Source organism: Hesperophylax consimilis, chromosome 2 (genome assembly GCF_061612785.1).
Source record: "Hesperophylax consimilis isolate HC1 chromosome 2, BYU_Hcon_1.0, whole genome shotgun sequence".
NCBI lineage: Eukaryota > Metazoa > Arthropoda > Insecta > Trichoptera > Limnephilidae > Hesperophylax > Hesperophylax consimilis.
This window is the reverse complement of record NC_142837.1, coordinates 12,475,290-12,491,367: the sequence shown is the minus strand read 5'-3', so window position 1 is coordinate 12,491,367 and position 16,078 is coordinate 12,475,290. Positions and strand designations below refer to the sequence as shown.

General features: G+C 32.4%; 1 protein-coding gene and 1 long non-coding RNA gene across 5 annotated transcripts in view; one reads left to right on the top strand and one right to left on the bottom strand.

Annotated features, from left to right (window-relative positions):
• Positions 1-16,078, top strand: part of ash1 (histone-lysine N-methyltransferase ash1) — a 354,192-nt gene that overhangs the window by 187,370 nt on the left and 150,744 nt on the right. The gene's annotated exons all lie outside the window — the stretch shown is intronic.
• LOC149425711 (uncharacterized) lies at positions 2,301-3,484 on the bottom strand. Its single transcript, XR_016303424.1, has 3 exons — positions 3,151-3,484; positions 2,732-2,878; positions 2,301-2,552 (listed from the first exon to the last, which is right to left on the bottom strand). It is a non-coding gene; the product is annotated as an uncharacterized LOC149425711 (long non-coding RNA).

The window sequence follows — 16,078 nt, the reverse complement described above, 5'->3', positions numbered from 1 at the left end:
TAATAAACTTAAAATAAAAATTTCCTATTGTGTTCCTTTAAAAAAAATTAATTACATAACATGAAATAAAGAATAAACGGTTTACACAAAAGCAGAGAATAAACTTTAACAATAACAGTGCCATTTTAGTAGAGGACAACAATAAAGGACAGTGACAGTGCACGAAAAATAAGAACTTTAAAATTAAAATATTATATAAAACAGGAAAACATTAAAATATTATATAATAGGTGGACATTAAACATAAAAGTACAATAAGGAGGAAACCGAAACCAAACAACTACCGGAAAACTTCAAAACCTGGCTTTTTATAGTATATTAAAAAGAAGCTTAGATTCATGAGAATATAAATGATTTTAAATTATTAAATATGATTTTTTGAATAATTTTGTTTTTAAAACCCGTTTAAATTCAGCCAAATTTTGTATATTGGTAAGGGCTGGGGGAAGTTTATTCCAAATGAGTGGGCCAGCTACACGAAAAGAGCGATCATAGTAAACAGCTCGATTTGACCGAGAAAGTTCGATTAAACGATTGGTAACATCTAGATCTGCTGACCTCAGAGTAAGCTGTCTATCGCTTAGGTTTTGTCGGACACATAATTCCGATATATAGGCTGGCGCCATTCCCTGCAATGCTTTGAAGGTCATTAAGCAGATCTTGAACTCTATTCTTTCAGGGCATCGAAGCCAATGAAGACGATCCCTTAGAAGCGGGGTTATACGACAATGCTTAGATTCACCAAAAATCATTCTCGCCGCAGCATTGAAAACGGACTGGATTCTGTTGAATTGTTTTTTAGGTAGGCCAGCATATGCACTATTACAATAGTCCATACGTGAGACAACGAACGAATTAATGAGTGATTTTGCTCCATCAAAGGGAAGGCATCTCCTAATTGATTTTATCTGCCTTAGATGGAAAAAGCCAGCACTTACAGTTTTTGAAATTTGCGATTAAAGAGAAAGACAATTGTCTAAAGTGAAACCTAGAAATTTTATTTCCGTAGAAGGGATTATATTTGTATTCTGAATACGGATTGGACTGGAGTCGATGAGGGCTTGTCTTCCAGGAGAAGCTATCCAAATAAATTCCGTCTTTGTCGGATTAAGTTTGAGTTTATTAACAGACATCCAACTTGAAACCGTGTCAATGAAACTAACCACCTCGTTTTTAAGGACGTCTTTTTCATCCGGGGAGCAAAACTTGAAAATCAAACGATCATCCGCGTAGCCTTGTGATTCAAAGCCAGCTGAGTGAATGAGTCGTTCGAGACGATTAGTATATAGAATGAAGAGAATGGGACCCAGTACAGAACCCTGGGGAACTCCAAATTCGATGGGAGTTTCAGGTGATGTATATTTATTGAGAGTTACTGAAGCTACTCGTCCAGACAGGTACGATGACATCCATTGGAGTACATCACCTCGAACGCCAAATTCGGTTTCAAGCACATTTAATAAAATACTATGATCTACAGTGTCAAATGCCGCACTCATATCAAGAACAGATACCAAACCCAACTTACCTGCTTCCATCCCGATGATCAAATCTGAAATTACCCGCAAAAGGACAGTTTCCGTTGAATGAAACTGTCGATAAGCAGATTGATTTTTGGCAAATAGACCGGCCGAGTTCAAGTACCCCACCAATTGTTTGGCAACGATTTTCTCAAGCAGTTTTGACAGAAATGGTAGATTAGATATTGGCCTGTAATTATCCGTATTGTCTGTATCAAGATTTTGTTTTTTTAGAATCGGAGTTATAATTGATCATACACACATTTATATTATCATTTTTTACTATAATTTTTTCTTAAATATAGTAAAAATTGTTTGTGTCCTGATTTGGCAAATTCTTTTCGGCGCTGCCTTTTTTTTTTTTTATAGTGAATACCTCACAAGAGTCCCAACTGCTCCCGTCTGGAGCCAGTGAGACTATGGCATCCCAAATTGGGGGATGTTGTGAGGCTGAAGGTAAGTGGGGAAGGGAAAGAGGAAGGTGGGGAAGTACCTGGCTATTCAGATCTAGTCACTAAACACGGCTAAAGCCATTTGGAGCAACGTTTCAATTCTGAATGGTGGTCATACACCAGGGCGATACTGGTAGTATCTTCCACTCTGGAACGTGCCGCAAATATACTATATATTATTTTAATTAAATAATTGTGAAATAACACAAATTAATCAAATAAAAATTATTTGCGCACGCCGGGTTCGAACCCGCGACCTTCGGAATGGCAGTCCAATGCGTTACCACTGGACTATGCCGGCCGTCTGTGTCTAGTAATTTACCTTTAGCAGCAATTTTTTGGGTAGGCCCAAAACACACATATGGGGTGAAATACACAGCTGCGCTTTCTTTATTAAAGACTTTGGTGATTTGAAAAGCAAATTCATAAAATCTCTTGCTTGTAATGGATCTATCTGGATTACCCTGCAATTCCTTACTTATAATAGTACTGCACAGTCTGGCAGAATTTTCCAACAGACCCTTTGACTCAAACTGCATTAAAAGTTCTTGCCCTTCATTGATTGATAGGAGATGATGTCCTAGAAAACAAAATTGCATATTGATTAAATAACTAATAACCACTTCTATAATCATCATAATATCAGTCACAGGACGGCTATTCTACGCTGCCACTACTAAAATACACATATCGAAATGTATAAAACAATTAACCTAAGTTACTTAGGTATCTGAAACCTACTAAAATTATTTAACTTACATTCGAAATTTGCTCTTCAAAAGCTTCTTGCGTTATTCTTTGTGATTTGTTTATATTTTCCAACAAGGAAATGTCATTTTCAACGAATTCATCGTGTTAATAATATATGGGCGTTGTTTGTTTGGAATTTGAAGGTATATCTTCAATCTGAAACAAAAATCAGGTATGTACACAAAGGCGAAAGAAGGGGTGAAGGGGTCAAGTTTTGTTTTTATCCCTTTGGAATTGCTTGACCCCCCGGCAGTCGATTTATTCATTAATTACAGGAATTATTATTTTAAATAGTATTATTTTTGTATCAAAATCGCGTCCGGTACAACTATTTCCAAATGGTTAGCCAAAAAAGGCCTAGGTATACAATATGTCATCATTACTGCTTTTTAAAAGCAGTAATGATGAATTAAAATTTAAAAACTTACACTTATTACAGGTGGATTAATAACATCCTTGAGCGCATTAATGTGTGCTGTAAACAGTGCCCGGTGCCCTACAGTCGGAATCAATTCTTTAATATCATCTTCAGATATTATCAGGAGTGTTTTTGAGTCTATGGCTTGTTCTGAAATAAAGAAAAAAACGACGAGAAAATACAAAAATTTTCAAATAAGAAAATAAAAAATTATTTTTCAAAGGAATGAAAATTATTCATTAAAAAAATGTATATTTATACAACAGCAGATACCGAGCACCCTGTATCATGAATCAAGCGGAGATAAAATAGTTTTAATAATGAAATTATTTAATTTATGTGAAAAATTCCAATGTAAACATAAACAATGGGTACACCCTGTATTTAAAAAAACATATCCCTCCCAAAAAAAATCAATAGAATTCAATGTTCAAAATGATATTTTTTTTTTTTTTTTTACAGTAATACCGCACAAGAGTCCCAACTGCTCCCGTCTGGAGCCAGTGAGACTATGGCATCCCCAATTGGGGTATGTTGTGAGGCTGAGGGTATTGGGGAGGGGAGGGAGATGGGGAAGAGGAAGGTGGGGAAGTACCTGGCTATTCAGATCTGGTCACCAAACACGGCTAAAGCCATTTCAAGCAACGTTTCAATTCTGAATGGTGGTCTTACACCAGGGCGATACTGAGAGTATCTTCCACTCTGGAACGTGCCGCAAATATACTATATATTATTTTAAATTAATTAATTGTCCAAATATGTCCAAATTAATAATTGCAATACACATTTATTAAAATTAAACATAACCTGCTATGATTGACCATCCATCGGTACGATTTAAAAGCTAGTTTGGTTGGTTCTAGTTTCTGGCTAGGGTAAAACTGTAACTTAGAAAATACTGCAGTTTCAAACAACATTCGTTCAATACAAAATAATACTGGCAGAAACGAACAAAGAAATAAAGGCGCCCTTGAGGTGATTTTGCACAAAAACAGCGCTATACAAGTCATCCAATTATTATTTTTTTTTTATATACCACTCTCTGTAACCTGTGTCATGACTCCTGACATAATCTGGTTGTAGCGTCCACACGCACTCTTCAAACTAGGTACATAATAAATACAAATCTACTAAATCTATTGCGTACTTGAGTCGTGAATAATGAAGGTGCCAGTTTCTAAATCAAAAAGAATGGATATTATCGTAAAATATATCATAGTTCCATGATCTAAATTCTAGATCAATAAAAAAATGAACAAAAAACTCACCTTTAAATGTTTCTATGTAAGCTTCCAGATTCCAAGAAATTAAATAATCCTCCACGGTGTTGTTTGCCATTATCACTAGCAACAAACGTCAATTCAAGTATGGTGCGAACTGTGGCGAACTGACAACTGCGTCGTAAATAAACAACTCGTCATCGCGGACCGCTAGCGACAACGATAAGATCTACCAAAGTTCGGGAAAAATAACTAAAGTTTTGTTGCATTAGCTCAAGTTTGTGCAAAGCAACTAATTGTTATGTAAAAATACCAAATTTAGATATTCCAACCTAAGTTTGGCTATAAGAACACAACATTCAACCAAACTAGATGTTTATTTAAATTTAGCTAAATACTTTGGGAAGTAACACATAAACTTGAGTTACTAAAGTGAAATAGGTTTAGTAAATTACTTTAGCTTAATTAACCAAACCGATTATTTTGTTTAGGTAAGTAAGCCTTTAGTATGCTATTATTAAGTTTGGTTGTAATAGCTCAAGCACATTTTACTAAACAACGACGGTATCTGCACATAAAGTAGTTTGGTACTAGTAGCTCAAGTTTAGGCGATGGTTACACAACTTCAATTAGCTTAACACTTTAGCTAACTCGTTTTTTTCAGTGCAGCCGAGGAATTGAACACACCACGCCTGGGACCCAAACGCGATGTCAACTCGGCCACCGACCGGTCTATACATAAATGTAACATTCAAATTCCTCTATTTTCTACACAACCAATTTACAATACTTATATTTACAGAGGGATAAAATATTTTAGTTGTCTTCCCGAAGAATTTAAAAATTTACAGATTTGGTATTATTCAGGAAAAAGTAAAATGATTTAAATACAACATTCTAACATCATTAACATAATGCAGTAACTTCATACGAACCATATTTATATTTTATAATCTTAACACATCCTGTACTATCATCATAACAACTCTAAAAAACTATATGATAAAAGTTTTTACTTCTACACCAAACTCAAGAGCTAGTTCTCTTCATTGGTGTAGAAATTCTAAAAAAACATATTTACACTATTTTTTCTTATGCCCATTCATTGTGTATTTTTGTAACAATATTATAAATTAAAATGTTTTATATGTCATATATTTTAAAAGAATAAATTGTAAAAATACTTTTTAAAAAAATAATAATCTCGTTTGGAATGTTGGTAAAAGGTAGAGTTCTTTATTGTTGCTTGATGCTTCAATAATATTCGTTATAAAAGTAAAAACTCGTGCTTCTTAATAAAAGCACGCGTGCCAATAATCAGTCATTATGTCCGCAATTAAAATTCCAGCAACCGTATTACTGAGTCGGCAGATCGGTGCTCTTCTCCACCGATGTTAATAGATATATTCCATAGTGGCCATCAGTCGTCAAGATAAAGTCTTCTCGTAACTTGTAGCTTGTGGCCTGCAAAGCTCGTATAGCTCTCCTGTTCTGAATGTGGAGAGAATTGGCAGCTTCCATTATAATTAACAGCTCCGAGTTATCAATTAACAATATCTGCCGGGCTGTGCACTGTGTCTCGGAAGTATTTTTGCGACCGCTATAAATAATGCGATAGAAGCTACGCAGAGGCTACTTTGTTCCACAAATAACCTTTGATTATTTATGCATGGTGTTCGGAAACTAGTTGTAGGTACAAGTGGGAAACTGGTGAATCTATATCACATTTGGAGTCGATTTTGTGGTATAACTTTTCGTTTTCGAGGAAATCGAGTCCGAAGTTCGATTTTTTTAGGTCAATATTGGAAATATGCTTAGTCTCTATGACGTTTTTATTAGCCGTTTAATATCTTTTAAAATGCGTCGAAGCGTAGACCCGGCTCCAAAAGTTTTTTTAACCCTCTCATTGCAGAAAAAAAGGATTTTTTAAATCGAAATGTGTAGGTAGATTTGCCACTTTCCCGATTATACCACTAGTTTCCGGACACCGCTTATAAGAAAATTTGGGGAACACCAACATTGCTAAGTTCAAAATACTAAAAATTAAGATAAACGTATTATCACAATAAAAAAATGGATTAAATAATGCTATCTAATAGTAGAAAAAACTTAAGATGATATAAAACTGTAGGTAAATAAAATCTTCAATATAAATCTATTTCTTTAAGCGATACCTGAGGTACTCCGCTTTTACAGATTTCAGCATTACAGCTACCTACTTGTCATCGTTTATTTACTTATTTTAGATATCACAAAACCTAACTAGCACAATCTGATCAATCTGGTAAAAACTGTTATAAAATTTCCAGATAAAAGTGGGTATGGTTTGGTATAAATATTCAAAATTCAAATTCAAATTATTTTAGAACTTTTCCTGTTTTGAACATGTCGACATGGTAACCAATTATTTTTCTTCTTCAGGTAGGTAAAGGTTAGTTTCCCAGCTAGCACCTACGCATCTTTCACGATGTCGCTGAATGTTAAATGTTATTTAGAAATATTATCTAACATCGGTTAAGGACTGACTACTGGATAATGCGTACCAAGTCGCAATAACTCGCACTCTAGCGTAAATTTTTGCTCAATATTTCTCTGCCAGGCGTTTTTTTTAAATTATATTTCCTGCATTATTTTTTGCAACCATTGTTTTTGTGGGTTATAAACAATTGTTGCAAAAAAGTATTTCTTACATTACAGTGGTTTACACTAATTGGACAAATTAAAAAAATAATAGTAATAATAATAAACTGAAATTAATAGAAATAATATCTTGAGACAAAACAATTGATTATTTATGTTTTGAATATCAAATTTGTTTCATTAAAGTCGATATCATTGGTTTATTCATTTACTAGACTACGTAGGTGAGGAATCGGCGTGTTTGCTACATAATTTGTTCGCGAATGGTGATATTGAAGTAAATGTTGTTTTCCCGTATTCATAATATAGTTACTAAATGCGAAAAGTTTTAAATATCAGATATTCAAAAAAATTCAGTTGTGCCCACCCTTCTTTCGCTAAGTTGCTTTTCAGTGCACTTATTCGAAGCCTTCTCGACTATGCCTGCCCCTTTTTCGGTATTGCATAAAAAAATTTCTCATTTGTCTATGGTAAATGAGACAAAATTGCGAATAATATAACTGGAGCGATGCAATCGTCGCCGATCAATTCCCTTCAAGTAGATTGTTCTGATTCTTCTCTTTATTTAAGGCCTCAACTATTTACTGACGAATGTTTAAATTCTATCTTCGGGCTTGACACATTCATTTACTACAATGCTCGGACTAAACCTCTTCCTACCATCTGTAAAACATGTCACTCTCTCACAGATCTTCTAATTATCCAAAATTATCTTCTTCCCTTGTACAAATTTATAATTACAGTCAGAGATGTGCTTTATTTCAAATAAATCCATTTCAAATGGAAATGCAAAATGCAAAATGGGTATTTTCCATTTTGCATTTTAAATGCTTTTCTAAAAACCATTTTGCATGTTAAATGCTTTTCTCAATGCATTTTCCATTTTAAATGCTTTTTTGCAACATTCTTCCTACTATGTCCACTCATTAATTTTTCATAAGCCCCAAATATCAGTCGGTCCTCAACCTCGCTATGAGAGAAAATTTACATTTGTCAAGTTGCTCCCTGGTAGGAGCCCTGGCAATTGAGTGATATCATTACAAAAAATACTGAATATGGGGCCATGACGCTGTAATATTAAATGTTAGATAGCAGTTTCTATGTTTTTACGTTGGCAACATTAGTCCTGCGCAAATTTTTTGTGGTTTCATCGTGGTGTTTTTGGATTTACTATCATGTAATATCTTTGTTCTACATTGATGTCCATTATTAAATGACAAAATTGTTTGAAACTTGTATAATTATTTTACTTGTTTGACCTGAGAAACCATTTTGCATTTTCAATGCATTTTGAAAATAGGTATTTTGCATTTGAAATGCTTTTCTAAAAACCATTTTGCATTTTGCATTTTCAAATGGAAAAGTTTTGACCCATTTCCATTTTGCATTTCAAATGATTTTGGGTACCCATTTTGCACATCTCTGGTTACAGTCACGTCACCTTATCCCCAACAGTTTTAGAAGGGATCGGCATCTTTAAAAGTCATTCCAATCTTCCTGCCCGTAATGTCAATAATATGTTCAATGACATTATTTCATCTAAATGACCCAACTCACTACTTAATGATAGCTCTAAATATCCAGACTCTCCTAACTTTGATATCGGTCTTAACGTTTACTATAATAATTCTAATAACGGAATATTTTATTCAATTTCAAACCAATTTTCAATATTTTTCGCCATAGTGCATTGCAATAATTGAACCTCTCATATATATATAATAAAAAATAATTTTGAACATTCCCTTCTAATTCCCACAGTTCTTTCCAAACCCTTAAATCTCGTTCTCTTCCTTATTCTGACTTATTTAAGAAAACCAACAGATTTTTTTACATCCATAAATAATGTATAACTTATAAACAATAAAAATAAATTTAATGACAGATTTTCCCATAAACATCAAATTATAACAAAAATCTAGGGTCCAGTACCCGTCGGCTAAAATATTTACCAAAATTCAAAATTGTAAATATTAGATAAATACTAAAAGGAGAACACAAATAAATGACAATATATACAAACAAATTACCCTCCCTACGCTATCAACAGTAATAATCACTAATACATAATATATTTATCTACAACTAAACTGAACAAATATTTATTAAATGAATGGTATGCAACTGAACAGGATTCATAGCAACAACATGAGAACTTGCAGAATGTTACTAAAAATATAAATTATTCGATGTTAGCTAGTATAATTTTTTTAAATGTTATTGATTTAACGAAAATATGCAATATCATTAAAATTCTTATTAAATAAGTTACAGGCACTGATTATAAAAGCATTTTGTTTGTTATTGGTAGAGCATTTATAAAGATTTAATTTTTATTTTTGTCTAGTTCTCGAGCTCTAATCTCATACAAAAGGGGCGAACAATCAATAAAGCCATTGATAATTTTGTAGAGATATATTATAACTGCAAAGACTCTTCTAGTTTTTTATGGAGATATATTATATCTACTGAGTCTCTTCTAGTTTTGAATGGCTTTAGTCCATCTAGCTGTTTATGTCATGATTACCAATATTTATCTCAAAATTGAATTGGTGTAAATTTGTCTTTGGGTAGCTTCAATGCCCTTTATGTAAATATTATATTAAGGATTCCATATGGGAGAAGCAAATTCTAGATGACTGCGAACATAAGAAAAATATTACTGTTTATATTTAAGTGTTTGAATATTACTGAATTCTTTTCCAACACGGAATAAGAATCCTAACATTCTAAGGGCTTTCTTCACAATCGTATCAATATGCGCCTCAAATGTAAGATTACTTTCAATCAAACACCTAGGTCACGAATTTGTGCAATCTTTTTAAGTAATTGGCTGGCTATATGGTAGTTATGGTCAAATTTAATTTGGTTTCTAATCAAGATAATCACATAACATTTACAGGTGTTCGTGTTTAGATGACTCATGATACAGTAGCCATTAAGCCTGTAGAGATCTTCTTTTAATTTATAGCAGTCAATAATGGAATTAACTGGAAGCAATATTTTCATATCATCGGCAAAAAGTAGAACTTTTGCTTTGTTAACGCATTTTATAATATCGTAGATGAAAATTGAAAAAAAAAATCAATGGTACCGGTTGAGATCCTTGTTGCACACCTGAAGGTATAATTACAATCTCAGAGATGAAGCCAATAATTGTTACTCCTTGTGTGCGCCCATTAAGATAGGAGACTAGCCATCGATAGAGAGCCCAGTAAATTCCTATAGCTAGTAGTTTGAATAAAAGAAGACATTGATCAACTTTATCAAAAGCTTTCGACAATTCTCTATAGATTACGTCAACTTGGATTTGATCATCCATTGATTTAGAGATATTTTCTATGAAAACTGCAAGATTAAAAACGACCAATCTTTTTTCCATGTTGGTCCGCAAAATAATTGCGAATCGCAGTTATTACAGACTGAATATATTTTCAAATATCTTACTGCAAATCGGTAATTTAGATATCAGACGATAGTTCTGGACATCACTTTTAGCCCAGACTTAAATACCGGTGTATAAGTACTGAGCACTCCTCTTCCAACTACAAGCAAAAGTTTCCACAGAAGACTAGTATTCAAATCTTCAATTATGTAAAAACTTATCTAAATACCTCTTTTATATGTTCCTTCAATTTCTATTATTTTAATAATAAAATGCCGATTGCTTTGAAATGTTGACACAACGTTGCATTCAAATACGCGAGATGTCTCCTGTGATAGGTAAAAGCTAGGCACTCGCTATTGTTTCTCTATCTGCACAGTCAAACTGAGCCATAGCAACGCGTGGCGGGGTGCAACCAGTTGGTAATGAAAACAAAATAAATAATCACTATTGTCCGCTGGTAAATGTGTCATTTTTGCATTAATAGTATTATGATAATAAATTACCCCTTCCTTTATTATTCTCATATCAGTTTTATAACTGGTGGGATTGCTGTGTAGCAAGATAAAAATACGGTAAAATTATTACTCAATCACCATTAAGGGCCCGCTTTCCGCGTGAAGAATTTAGATTTGGGCAACACCCTCAAAATAAACAATATTTAGTGTTAAAAGAATCCGACAGAGGTGTCTGAATTCGTATTAGGAATAATTTTGGGGATTATAATTTAAATAACGAAATTAAATTACCGACATCTATTGCAATTTTAGAAAAACAGAACCATTTTTAGTTAGCACCGAGCGAATTATAACGATGTCGAAATGAAGATGGTTCTCAAAATATGGGTTTTATTACGGATTTAATTAATTATTATTTTTTTTTAATTTTACAAAAAACATTTACGAAAGTTATTTGAATAGGTATAAAAATTACTTTACTATACTAAAATACTATTATCACTTTTATAAAAGTAATTTATAACTTTTATAAAATCAATAAATATATTTTTACATCAATAAGGTTTTTCTTATATGGTTATCTTTATAGGGTGTCCGGGGGTAAAGTGCTCAAACTTCAGGAGGTTATTCTAAATGCTAGAAGAAGTAAAAATGAAATGGAAATTATTCGAATTTCCAAATTTTTTCCACAAAAATTTATTTTCCGTAGAAGAAATTGTTTTTTTTTCTAAAAAAATTAAACTTTTTTACTCGAAAACTATCTTAAAACGTTGGAATTCCAAAAAAAGTTTTTTTTTCTTTTTTACTTGTACTATCAATTAGAATCACCTCCCGAAGTTTGTGCACTTTACCCCCGACATCTTGTATAATATGCGCAATATAATATTTATACACGTGTAATATCTACTTTTGTACATTTATATCAATTATATACACGTTTACATTTTTATGCTCATCAAATTTATTATATTATAAAGATAGATAGAAAGATCCTTAGTGCTTCCCGAGGACTTACAAATCAGAAGACTTTTTTGTAAGTATTTATTTATTCATTTAAACAATTCAATAATTATAAAGAGTAATAAAACATGTAAGCAACATAAAATTACATTCTAAAATGTGAAAGGGGCTCTATTTATTTACATTTTTATGAAATTACTACTTTTAATAGTTTAAGCTTTCAGTGAACTTTCAATTTTATTTTTAACTTCTCTAAATATTATTTGTTTAAATTGTCAAATATAATTTAATCACAAACACAAGATTCACTCAAAATGAAAGATTGGTGGTTCTGAAATGTTCCCATAAATACGGTGAAAGAACCCTAAACTATAAACTTATTACCCTAAACATGCTTCGAGCGAAATGCGGATCTGGAAACCTTATCGTCAATCTGAGCAAAACATACCATGAACGTCAATATAGCAACAGCCTTTGTTCTGCTGCAGTTTCATTAAATGCCGAGAGATCCGTTTACAGTCTCCAAAAAGCAATACTGGGGCACAACCCTAGAAGCAAAGCAAAATGATTGGAATACAGAAAGATAAAAACACACCATTGTCAAAAATATCTTGGCCGTTAATGATTAAATAAAATTAGATTTATTCAGGAAGGCAAGCATTACGGTGATCGATGTTAAAAATCTAACATAGCCCTAGAATAACTCCAGTATCTTTAAGAAACCTTTCTCTTAAAGCTCAGAAAAAAACTTTCCATGACAGTTAGATATACCACTCTACAACAAGACCGCGTACGGTAAAACTGTAAAAAAAAATAAAGTAATAAATAACAAAATAAATATTTCACAACACAATCATTTCATCGAAAATCTTAAATCCGTTTCACCTTTCTACATTTTCTATATTCTCCTTAAGAGTATAATCCTTAGATAATGCCTTTTCAGATTATTCGTGGAAGCTAGAAAAAAATAAAATCATTGATTATAACTGCACTTCAAGTGACCTTTTAAATAACAGTAAAGGGCTCAAATGATTTTATTATTACCTCCGTGCCTTTGCATCTTTACAAGACTTGGGCAAAACATTCTGTAGCGGAGTATAGATTTCACATCTGAAACATAATTAAAGAGTTTATTGAAAATAGAACACCAAGGTACGGTTAGTCAAAAAACGTACAATTAAGTTAATTCTGGGTAGAAATTGTACAGTTGACATTCAGGACAGGTTCACTCCCTCCTCCTCAAAAAAGACCCTCTATACAGCATTCTCAAAGATGACACAGGCTCTGAGAGAAATTATTTTCTTCAGGGCCTCCTTCCGACATGAAAAATAACATCACTGAACTTAATTATATTATTGTAGAAAGCAATCACTTTGTGGTTTGACATATTTAATAAAATAAAATACTTTTTTGTTTTAAAACCACGATATTTATTAATTTAAGAACCGACCGGTTTCGCTTTACTTAAGCATCATCAGGGTACAAATTAATACTAAACAAGAAGTACATAATGTGTGCATATATATAACAAAATATAGAGGGAGACAACATGATACAAATATATTATAGAGGGAGACAACATGATACAAATATAAGCAACACAAAGACGGTCATAAAATACATTAACATAAGTGTACAAGTAATGGAAAACCGCTAGATAATTATGTAGACTAATGGGTTATACGAATAAATCGAGAAAAACAAAACATCAATAAAACCTCAATAATAACGGTTTTTTCCGAATTTGCAAATCATTTGATCGATAAAGATCATACATTCTGTCATAGCACCGGTGCTAACATCTTACATAAAAACGGGCATGGTAACAGACTAAACAATTTAGAGGCACTAGAAATTAAAAAAGCTGTAAAAACCAAAAGTCAGATACTTAATAATCAATTAGACATATCAAGTAGTCCAATATTAAGTCTGTTTCCAATAAACCCATAAAAAATTCCCAGTTCTCCTTACCTCCTTACCACCTTGCCAGTTGATGTTTTGTTTCTCCCGATTTATTCGTATAACCCATTAGTCTACATAATTATCTAGCGGTTTTTCCATTACTTGTGCACTTATGTTAATGTATTTTATGACCGTCTTTGTGTTGCTTATATTTGTATCATGTTGTCTCCCTCTATATTTTGTTATATATATGCACACATTATGTACTTCTTGTTTAGTATTAATTTGTACCCTGATGATGCTTAAGTAAAGCGAAACCGGTCGGTTCTTAAATTAATAAATATCGTGGTTTTAAAACAAAAAAGTATTTTATTTTATTAAATTATATTCCCCACAGTTTCAGAACTTTCAATAGCTTTTTTCGCTGGCCCGTTCATTATTTTTCTGGATTCCATGTTCGAGTATTGTTATTTGAAACAGGTGGCCCTTATTATTATTACATATTATATTATATTTCGGACATCGTTGCATTGTGAATCATTAGAGCAGATCTTAGAGTAATATTACTCTAAGGAGCAGATGTAAAGTGACGTGTGTATTTGTGTACGTAGAAAGTTAATTCGCAAATAAATCACGATCGTATAGGAACAAGAAAAGAGACAAGACAACAAGAAAACTAAATTAATAAAAATTTACCCCGTAATTTCTAATGCATTGGAATTAGTTTTATTTCCCAAAGTACCTATTCTGAAAAAAAAATAATAACTTTTTACTACACAATACATAAATAAAAATATGAATTATTAATTTTTATAGTAAATTATCGTTTATAATAATTATAAGCTTATAAATCAAAAATTGTATTTTTTTCTTCTCACCTATTAGATAGGATATAATTTTATGAGATAACATTTTTTCTTTGAAATACGGGATATCTTTCGTGTATTTCCCATCTTTGAAAAAACAATATTTATTAACTCATAAACTTTACACGCGTAAAAATTATCTTTATAAATTCAAATATTTGCACGTAATCGCACGTCTGTAGATCATAGAACGATGAACGACACGTCTGCCCCCAAAGCCCTCGAGTTGGCGAATGAACTTTTCAAATAAAGATAGGTTAATCTTCAAGTCGGAGCGAGCGCGCTATAATAAATATGATTTAAAAGCAATAGGCGTAAGCGACAGTTGTGAAAATGTTTAATAAATCACGGCGTATTTCAAAAATAGCAAAAATTACTTTTGGGGTCTATTGAGTAGCATTAAAAGAAGCATTGTGATTTTTTTCATACATATAACTTGTAAAATAACAGAAATAAAAGTGTTAATAATATTTTTCGGAGCATACTTTGCGATTTATTTCTATCGAGGGAATTTCAAATAATTACCGTTTCGGCTTTTGGAACAAATAGATACTATCTTAAAGAATAACATATATTTTTTTAAGAGCTTAAAAACTTCAAACTTTTAAGAAAAATATCTCGGAAATTGGATGAAATTCGAATAGTGGGCCCTTAAATCCTCCCTCGCATAGAGCTGTGCATTTGGGTATTTTATTTGCTCGCCTCTCTTCTTAATCTCTCAGTACATCGGGTTTACTTTTCATTACTTTCCTCCTATTTCATCAAACGTCTCACTCACCTCTGTACTCTCTACTCCAATTCTACTGGAGTCGTGATCGTGTCCTCGCATCATGTCGACTACCTTCCCGCCCTTTACACTATAATCTAGATCCAAATGGCTCAAATCAAACAATCCAATGGCTTTTACTTTAAAAGACGAAAAAATAATCCAAATTGCAAAGCCTTAAAAATATAGTAATTATTTTGAATTCCAACTTTGTGTCCATAACCCCCTTCAGAAATGCCTAATTGAAAACAATCATGTCGAAAGGCCTTCCTTCAGATAATAACGGCCTTAAATATTTTACCATGTGTTGTTCAGTTATTGCTTAGTGATCGACCGAAGTTTCTCACAATAAACGATTTACGGCTGCGGTTTCGATATCGACCAAAAATTAGTCGAAACTTCGGCTCAGCCAAAACCTGCGTTGGTGATGTTTAGGATCAAGTTCGTGTTTACTCGGGCGCGCCTCTGGAATTATTTAAATATTATTTTAAAAGGATTGTAAAAGTTGTCTTAAAGTTCAAAATTTAAAGATATTGTATCGTTTAATTAATAATTGGTCATTGTATTGCTACTGTCTAATCAATATTCTCTAAGTTAAAGACTATAAATACGAGATGGATTTGTTTACTATGGTTATACTAATCATAACTATCAATCAATAGTTATTTATTACCATGTAGATTTATTTTAGAATGTGCCAATAATAATCTGAAAATTTTATAAGTAGCAACAAGGGAAAAA